This window comes from Taudactylus pleione, unplaced genomic scaffold (genome assembly GCF_031769625.1).
Source record: "Taudactylus pleione unplaced genomic scaffold, aTauple2 ptg000016l, whole genome shotgun sequence".
NCBI classification, from domain to species: Eukaryota; Metazoa; Chordata; class Amphibia; order Anura; family Myobatrachidae; genus Taudactylus; species Taudactylus pleione.
This window is the reverse complement of record NW_028284418.1, coordinates 34,242,061-34,252,220: the sequence shown is the minus strand read 5'-3', so window position 1 is coordinate 34,252,220 and position 10,160 is coordinate 34,242,061.

Sequence of the window (10,160 nt, the reverse complement as noted above, 5' to 3'; positions counted from 1 at the left end):
TGAGATAGTGCATCCTCAACATTATTTAGATATCTTTTAAAACATTATACTTATGTTGTATACTGTACAAACAACTAATATATTTGGCTGCCTTCTAGCTCTGGCTACACCCTCTGATGGAAGGACAGTAGCTGCAGAAAAGGTATACCAGATGCCAGATCACACTCTATACATATGATAATAGTCATGCTCCAGACTCTAAAACTACCTTTTTACCTCTCTGGTGTCTGTTCCAGCTAGCACTGAGGTCCTCTCGCACTATGCATCACTCCTGGATAGCGCAGAGGTCCCCTCAAGCTGCACATAGCTCCCGGCTGGTACTGAGGTCTGCTTGTGCTGTCCCTGCCCATTCTGCTCAGTGTTGTCTCTGAGTGTGAAGATGGCTCCACGCAGCCCCCAGCTCGTCTCCTCAGCATAATGTTACACAGGCTACACGCCAGAGTTCCTCCAAAATCACAGTATGAGCGCAGCCATGTTGGACTCGGCCACTTTATGCTCTTCCTACACTCAGAGTACTGCTCCCAGATCAGCTGATCGTAGCATCCGATCCCTGGGGATCCACCCCTATAAAATCCATTTCCTGACTGGTTCCCATTGCCAGTACAATGTCGCTTCTGCTGAAGTTACAGCTCTTTGCTGTGCTCATAGGTACTCTGTATCTGAACAGTTCCAGTCCGTGTGATTCCAGTTCCAAGTCTGGTTACACAAGTCTTCTATTCCATCTGTACTGCAGTCTGGTTTTCCACTGGGACTTGCTCCTACCTGCTTCCATCGGTTCCAGACGATATCTCCAAACAAACATCAATCTAATCTGATATCTCCAAACATCTGTGTCATCCAATAACTCCAAACATCGGTCCCAAACCGATCTTACTCATCTATGCTGCATCATCGGTCCCAAGCAGATTCTACTAATCTATTCAGTATAATCAATTCCAATTCTATTCAGCCCATCATCAGTTCCACATCATCGGTCCCAGGGCCTGATTCAGAACCGCTCGCGAGCGCTACGAGCGGGTCAATGGTGGCCCAGTGCGCATGCGCGAGACCCGGATAGCGACGGGCATACAGTCGCTCCGGGTCTCATACCAATGGGGGCGTGATGTCAATGTTGTTAGAGCCGAAATCTCTCTGGGGCTTGCGGCAATGAGACCGTACCACAAGGGTCTTGTCGCAAGCCAGATGGTCGAGATGGTCTTGACCATCGCGACCATCTTCCTGGCCGCTCGCTATAGCTGTGGGTGGTCACCCACAGCTATGCGAGTGGCCAGGAGGCCGCTCTAAAAAGCAAGAAGGCCGGCCCTGATTCAGAGCGAGCGCTCTGTAAGAGCGTCCGGCTCTGAATCAGGCCCCCAGTCCGATATCATCATCTTCAATTCTCATTCCAACCTGCTGTATAATAAAGACCTTCCATTACTGTCCTAGCCTTCAGGCCCATCATCCACTGCAGTTCCTCTACCTCCTCACATCAACGCATGAGGAAGTCCTGGCTCAGACCACCCAGATTCGTTCACGCCTCCCTAGTCTCCTCTTCATCCTCCCACGCTTGTTACGTGACAGATATAGTACACCACCTTAGTCATATATAAATATCATACATATGATGCACACCAGAAGTCTAATTGTTCAGAAGGAGAAATAGTACCTCAGCTGTATTATAAATAAAAGCAAACAGTCTACCTAAATGTCCTTTAACTAAAGGAATAGTGCATCCTACCTAAATTCAAACTGAAATAGTGTAGGAGAAAATACATCATAATAAGCTATAGCAGTGGTTCCCAAAAGTTCTCAGTTTAGGGCACCATTAGGGTTTTCTGCGAAACTTTTTAGCCGATTACGTATCTTTGCCGGTTTCAACTTATCCCCGTATTCAATTGTAGCGTCTTTTCGCCGGCGTGATGACGCAATGCAATAAGCAAAAAAGTTTTGCATGAATACCCGGCAGAAAAAAAGTGCAGAATTGGGGTTTTGGGGTGCAATGTTGCGGGAACCACCCTGCACCCTTTGGACACCCCCCTGATGCTAACTGTGTCAAAAGATGCAAAACCCCCCACAGAAGGACACCCCAAAAAAGCACTTTGAATAAATGGGCGAAAAAAATGAAAGTGGTGGTACAAATTAAAAAACTAGCGAAATAGCATTTGGGGGGGTCTGCAAGTGGGGGAGGTGTTTTTTTGGATTGCAGGTGTTTGCTGAAGGTGCGTTTTTGGCGCTTTTTAATGCTTGACTTTAGCAACTTTAAAATATGCTTGCACCCATTTTCATGAACCGCACATTTGATGGGAATACTTATTTTGCCCTCAAAAAGTCGCAAAATGCTATTCTTCACCACTTGCTGAAAGACGCTAAATCGCACCTATTGAGACCATTTAAAAACCCCAAATACCTTTAGCAGGGCTATTATGGGGTACCCATAGTGATCCCCATGTCAGAGCATCTTTTGGGGAGTGTCAGGCTGATTTCCCCAAAACTGACAACTTTCAATTTCCCTGGGTCCCGTTTTCGACGATTTGGAATTGAATACGGGGATAAGCGGGGCAGAGCGCGATACTTTTCTGCACCCAAAACAAGCGATGACGGCGAAAAGTCCGGCAATGGACATTTCGCTTCTAATTGAACATGGCCCATAGTGTAGGAACCATTTTGAGAAAGAAGCCTCAATTTACCCAAATCCTGAACTAATAAGAAGGCACTGTACATAGGAAACATACTGTAGACTGTTGAATGTACTGCATATGCCCAAATTAGGTGGTCTGATCTTTATATGTAAGCTATACAGAAGCTCTTTGACTAGCTAACATAAAAAAAGACGCACAAAGCACTCCTTAGCAGGAGGCGGAGGTGATCGCACCATGGAGACAACATTTGTCTGAGGTAAAATGGTTTGACATCAAATTACAAAAGGAGGATGCAGGAGAACATTTAGGAGCATCATTAAGTATTTAGCTGGATAGTGAATGCTAATAAGGTTACTCAATGTCTGCACTAGGCAATAAGTCATGAAAACACAAATCCCCTAGGTTAACCCCCTCATTACCAGGACAGATACATGATACTGTATTCATGTGACATTTTAGATTCATAAATATACCTTACAACAATAATGTGTGTGAGTGAATGTAAAGCCAAATCAACTTATTAACAAAAATGTATTAGTCGTTTAAGTCTATAGTAAGATTCTGTTTTCTACTACACTGGTAGGGGGCAGTGGGCACGAGCACTAACGTGTGTGGTGGGATTCCTAGTTTGTAGAAAATATATATAAGAATCAACTAGGTATTTCAAGGCCCCATAGTAAAAGTCAGTAAGGGCCCCTATGTACCACCCAATGGTGAAAAATTTATATAAACACATGTCATTTTGACAAAGAAGATGGGGCCCCTCAGCTTTGTGCCCCATAGCAGCTGCACCCTTTGCACTTATGGTAGTTACACCCATGACAAGAATAAATTAACTTCTCTGGAGATATGTGCAGTTATCCTCATCGGTCACAATGTAGCCTACAACAACCTTCCCAACATGTGTTTATGAATTTCAGGGGACTGCGTGCAAGTGAAATGCTTAGAACAAGGGTAAAATGGTGGGAACAGAGAGAATGGGGAAGGCAAATGTGACAAGTGCCCGCCCCAACCCCTCCTGGTCACATATAATCACACACCATTCTCAAGGTCGCGTGTGACCCAAGATACCCAAGTCCGCCATTCCTACTTGCTATTGTAGGAAATCTTCACAGCAGCTCCCACCTCTGCTGCTTACCAGCCCCATTTCTGCCTCTGGTGTGGTCTTGTTTGCCTCTGATAGGGCCACTGTCATTCTGCACAGACCACCCACATCATGGGGTAGTGACGTGAGATGTTTGGTGCAGTGCACGGACTCCTCCACCAGGCTGGAGAAGAGTATGAGCTTCTGGCAGGGGTGAGTTGAGAGAGCACCATGAAATGAGACAATCCACCTGAACGTGTGGGACAGTTGATTTAAAAAAAACAAAATCACCACAAGACAGTGAGACAGCCATCTCAGGCAGACAGCCATTTTGCAGATTTGGTCTACCTGCTGCTTGTCTCTTAAGCTTAGTTTATGCTTGGCCTAATCCTGAAATTTTAGGGCCCTGTTTGGAAGTGACAAATGTTATACACCCCCTGAAAAACAATATAAGTGAGCAGCCTACCCCACACCCCTCTTTCCGACCTAAAATCTATAGCATTTACATTAATTTAATAAATAGGCCAATTTCCACACATTCAGACAACAGGTCAAATTAATAGCATTTAGTTTTAGTAATAGGCTTACTTTGCTCTAATCAGCTACAGATCTCAAATCATTCACATTAATATTAAGCCCCCCAACAAACCAGTCTCCACATAAATACCCTTCAGCACACCCTTCAAGATGCCCGATGCTGAAAGCTGCAGGCAGGGGACAGCGCAGCTCTCAGCATAAAAAGAAAAAAAAAAAAGTAGTAACTATCACAACACCATCAAATTATTACCATTCAATGGTGGCAAACATTGGAATGCTGCCTTTGAAAGGTAAAACACTACCACAAGAAAAACACTGATGGTAGTCCATCCCTAAGAGGGAGCAGTTACAGATGTTTAATTCCCTGCACTTTACATCACCCCACAGCTACATATTATGTGGCGAGTTGGGCAGAGTACGTGCCCTGGGTGCTGCCTCTGTCCGACGGTGCGGGAGTGGGGGCACCACTGCCGGCGTCCAGGTCAGTGGCTAGTGCAGACCGAACTACACAGTAACAAACACACCGCTGCCGGGTAGTACACACGTACAACTCGACGGCAGTGTGTTTGTTTTAGCAGTCAATGAGAGTCAGATAGACCATCATTGGCTGCTGTACCCAGGGCCAGAGCTCAATCATGAGCTCCACCTTCTGGCTCCCGCAGTGAGTGTAGGCTATAGTGCCGAGCGGGAGGATGGAGGAGCAGATGGCGGCGGCGGGGATTCAGGTAAGTATATAATGTGTCTATGCTTTATGTGTATGGGCAATACTAGGGGCACTGTAAAATGTGCACTACAACAGGGGGCATTGCTACTGAGGACATTGCATAAGGGCATTCCATGAGGGGCACTACTACTGCGGGAATTAAGGTGCATATGGAATGGAAAGGAATGTTCCCATAGTGCTGAGAAACGGTGGTGTGTATGCCATTTTTCAGTGGCCATGCTTCTTCTGGCATGCGGCCATGTACTTTTTCATTGCGCGCGCACATAGAGAGAGGGGGGGGGCATTTTACATCTTGCCCTGGGCTCCAAATACCCTAGTTAAGCCACTGTATAAAATAAAGTCCCTGGTAGGCATGTCTTTTTTGGCTAATCTCAAGAACCACTGGACACAGGAGTGTAACTAGACCTAAGGGGGCCACATAGTAAAATTTTCACAGGCCCCCCCAAGGTGTCCGGGCCCCCCTCGGTCCCCGGCCCCCCTCCTTGACTTACCTCTGGTGGTCACGTCCTCATTTACACCTCCTCTCCTGGTCAGCTCCATCTCTCCTTACTGACTAAAGCTGGGAGGAGGCCACGCCTCTTCCGAGCCAGTATCAGTCAGTCAATGAGGAGAGCCGGAGGCAGAGCTGACCGGTAGGGCAGACGTGCCTGCCTTGTGCAGCACACTGCTGGAGGATGCGACCACAGCTGGCCTAGCCCCATAGCTGTAGGGGGAGGCAGCCGCACCACCTGCACCTACGGTAGAAACACCAGTGACTGCACGAATTTTGATGGAGTTTTCACTATTCTTTAGAGCATTTGTCGAGGAAGGATTAGGTGTATGAAACATTAAGGTATGAAAAAAAGCCGAGCAGTGACAATTTTAGAGAAACAAGTAAATTTAAAAAAAAACGGACGTCTGAGCACTTTCTTGGCTTACGCTGCCTAAACTGTTAGAGATACATCACAATGATGGACTTTATTTTATTCCATGTAGAGATTGATACTTACATTTTTCTGGAGAAACCTGATAATATGTAAGACCTGTCTACAGATACAAAATTTCATTTTTTCCCTATATTTACCATTCTTATTTAATCTATATGAAAAATTAATTTCAAAAGAGTCCAACTCCCGGTAAGAGTCTGCTTTGGCATGAAAATAAATAAAGCACCGGGACAAACACTTAGGGGTAAATTTAATAAAGTTCGATTTTGCTTTTAGTATGATTTGACATTCGATTTTGCATTTGAATATTTACTAAAAGCCAAATCGAACTTAAAACCGAATTTTACACAAATCGCACTCAAAATTGAACATCGGAAAAACATTATTATTCGATTTGAAATCGACCACAAAATCGAACATCAAATCCCCAAATTAATAGACCTGCTTTATGCTTTCGATATCAGCATGAGCAGGTCAGACTGACACAGAAACATGTGTACATCAGTGAGATGCATGCATGTATCATACTGAAAGGGTTGAAAGAGTTAAATTTAGAAAAATATTACGTGGGGTCCCCTCCCTAAAACCGAACCAGCCCCAGACTTTTCATAGCCAGTCCTGATTGTGTAAGTACAGGGGAAATATTGCGTTGGGTTCCCCCTGTACTTAGCACAACCAGCACTGGGCTCTGATCCTGTCCTGGAATTACAGGGGAAACCCCCCAATAAAGGGGTCCCCCTCTAGATGGCACCCCTGGCCTAGGCTGATAGCCTGGGACTATCCCCGCCACCCCTGGGCAGTGGGTAGATAGTGTAGGTGTTGTGTACAAAAAGAAGTGTATAAACCTTGTCTTTACAGTAGAACTGCAAGTCCCAGCAAGCCTCCCCCACACCGTGAAATTAAAGTTTTAATACTTCATTCGGGAGGTAACAACCATCGTGGTTTGTTACCTAATTCGTGGTTCGTGTGTATTCATTTTGTTGTTTTACGAAGACCATGGATGCCTACGGGGAGAAGCGGACCAGACCAGGTAATGTAGGGGAGTATGTGTGAGTGTGTATGTATGTATGTATGTATGTATTAAAACTTAAATTTCTAGGTGTGTATTGTATTTAAAAATTTCTTTACAGGTGAAATACAGGTACCAGCGGGCCCTTGATGCCCTGCATGCTGGTACTTGTGGTGCGGGGGAGGCTGTAGTTCTACTGTAAAGACAATGTTTATACACTTCTTTTTTTACACAACACCTACACTATCAACCCGCCACCCACGGTCTAGGGGTGACGGGGATACCCTAGGCCAGAAGTGCCCCGGAGAGGGGGACCCCTTTATTGGGGGGGTCCCCAACTCTCCAGAGATCTGTGGCCTGGGCTGACTATCGGTCAGGGCTGATGTAGTGAAAGGGCTCCCCTGGCTGTGGCATCAGCCCCCCGCTAGAAAGGGTCCTGTACTGGTTCTGGAGATTACAGGGGAACCCTATGCATTTTTCTCCTGTAATTCCAGAATCAGAACAGGAGCAGAGCCCAGTGATGGTTGTGCTAAGTATAGGGGGAACCCTATGCAATTTTTCCCCTGTACTTACACAACCAGGACTGGCTATGAAAAACCCGGGGCTGGTTCTGTTTTAGGGGGGGACCCCACATCATTTTTATAAAAAAAAAACAATTTTTAAGCTTGTTACAGTAAGATACATGCATGCATCTCACTGATGTATGCATGTATCTGTGTGAAAACGAACTGCTCATGCTGAAAATGAAAGCATGAAGCAGTTCTATTCAACTGGGGATTTGCAGTTCACTTTGAAGTGGGATTTGCTGTTCGATTTGTACATGAACATGCCAAATCGAACAGCAAATTAAATTTTCTAAATCAAATTCGATTTAGAAAATGCTTCTAAAATTGAATTTTAGTACATGAGGGATTTGTACTTTCGATTTGACTCAATTTGAGGTGAGCTAAATCGAACATCAAATCAAAAGTAAAAACAAACTTTGATAAATATACCCCTTAACGTGGCTGTAGTTGACCTAAGTGGAGACTGTTTTTCTCATGGACAACTTTTAGTGGTCCTTTGGAGTGTCATGTTAAAACTAAGGCCCTCATTCAGAGCCGGATGCTCTGAGCAGAGCGCTCGCTCTGAATGAGGGCCGTCCTCCATAAAAATGGAGCGTCCTCCTTGACGCTCGTATAGCTGTGGGTCACCACCCACAGCCTATACGAGCGTGCAGGTTGATGGTCGCGATGGTCTTGACCATCGCCACTGCGAGCCGGAGCCTGCGGTTGAGTTTCTCAACCGCAAGGCCCGGAGTGATTTTGGCTCTATCAGAGCCAAAATCACTCCCACTGACATCACTAGTGATGTCAGTGGGGCCGGCTTCAGACGGTAGGCGTTCCCATGGGAACGCCTCCGTCTGGCAGGCACGCCCCCGGCACGCCCACCAAAGGGGGCGTGCTGTCAATCAACATCGACAGCACGCCCCCTTTAATCAGACACAACGAGCGAAGGAAAGTCCTTCGCTCGTCGCGTCTCGCGCATGCGCACGACGGAGCTCCCTCCGTCGTGCGCGTGCTCAGTGCACACCATCGACCCACTTGCGAGCGGACAGCCGCTCGCGAGTGGGTCTGAATCAGGCCCTAAATCTTTTCGTGTTGATGTCAGGAGAGAAAACGTCTAATGTCTACAAGGAAATCTTATGACCTTGGTCATACAGACTATCGCTTTAAATTCCAAATTGCTCCCGTGTGAATCTGGGGTTGTTTGCTCCTGCATCTCATAACCTACGCCATGTCACCACAGTCCCCTGCATCACACGACAGACCCCTGTATCACACCAGTGACACCACAACCAATACTGCTGCTGCCCTGCAGGTGGTTGGGGCCCGGCCACTGAGATGTGCTGGAAAGGACAGAAGGATCATGGATGAGATTTGTATTGCAGCTACCGTAAGCATTATCAACAGCATGTCCCGGGCTGGGGCATCTCAGTGCATATTTCCGCACCCTTCCCCAGCTGCCAATGTCCTCTTTGCACAATGTACCCTGTGTTTTCTTGGCTTCCTCGCCGTAGTGCCTCTGTCCGAGAACAGCAGTAACTTCCATGGGAGGTGCCTCCTGTTCACCGGGGATGTGTGGCTAAGTGGGAACATCACTGGAGAGGGAGCACTTCATGGTGAAGGAGTGGTGGCTGGAGTCACTCTGCAGGTTCAGCATAGGGATAGACATCGGAATCCGATAGTTACGAATCTTCACTGTTTTTGTTTCGATTGTATTTTTTTTTTTTATGTTGCTCTGAAGTTTGTTTTTTTTTTAAATTCCTGATAGCTATGCCTTCCATGGCTTCTTCATGGCTACTGTGTCTGCATCAGAGCATCTTCTTGAGTTCTTTGGAGGCTTCAGCTCACTGTCTGCCTCAGATGTGACTCTGCTCATTCCCTGACTCCATCCCCTCTAGGCTGCTGCTAAGCAACAATGCTCTCTCAGATTGGCTCTCACTGTCTCAAAGAGGCGATCAGAGCGTAGCCCTCGGTCTTGCAGCAGTAGCAGTCAGTCAGTCGCACACATAGCACATTTTTTTCTGTGACTTGCTTCATTCTAAGCCTCTGTTTCAGATGTTTCAGCACCCTGGCCGGCTCCTATACAGCAGCCTGGTGCAAAAAAAAATTAGTCACTGCTCAGCTTGCTTTTGTCACAGATGAATGGATCATACACCTAAACCTTCCTCACCAACACTGTACAGAATAGTGAAAACCCCATCAAAATCCGTCTAGTGATTCAAGAGATTAGCCCGCATTAACAGGCAGACCCCTAAATCGGGGATATACGGGATGTACATATACACAAACACACAGCTATAAATATATAATTAACTTGAAGTTAGTGTGGCTGCCATAAATGTTAATGGTAAAGCAATTCCTGAGTGTTTATTATCCATAATTTATATACAGTATCTATGTACACACTAACACAATCTCTAGGATAATTAGTGACCCTACTTAAAAATGATGGTGGGATCAGTTAAGCTGTGCAGGAACCAGATTAATGCTGTACAAGTGGAAGTGACACAGTTTAGTTTTTAGTGTATGCACCTGTATGATCAACATCTACCTATACTAACGTTATATGTATTTACACACTGACAGCCATCAAAATGTTGCACAATTGCAGGTCTGAAGGAAGACACAGAGAACCAGTTATTCAGACAAGTATATCAGGCTCAAACATGTATCTTGCCTACATGCCAATGGAATGTTAATCCAGCTCTACCAGATTG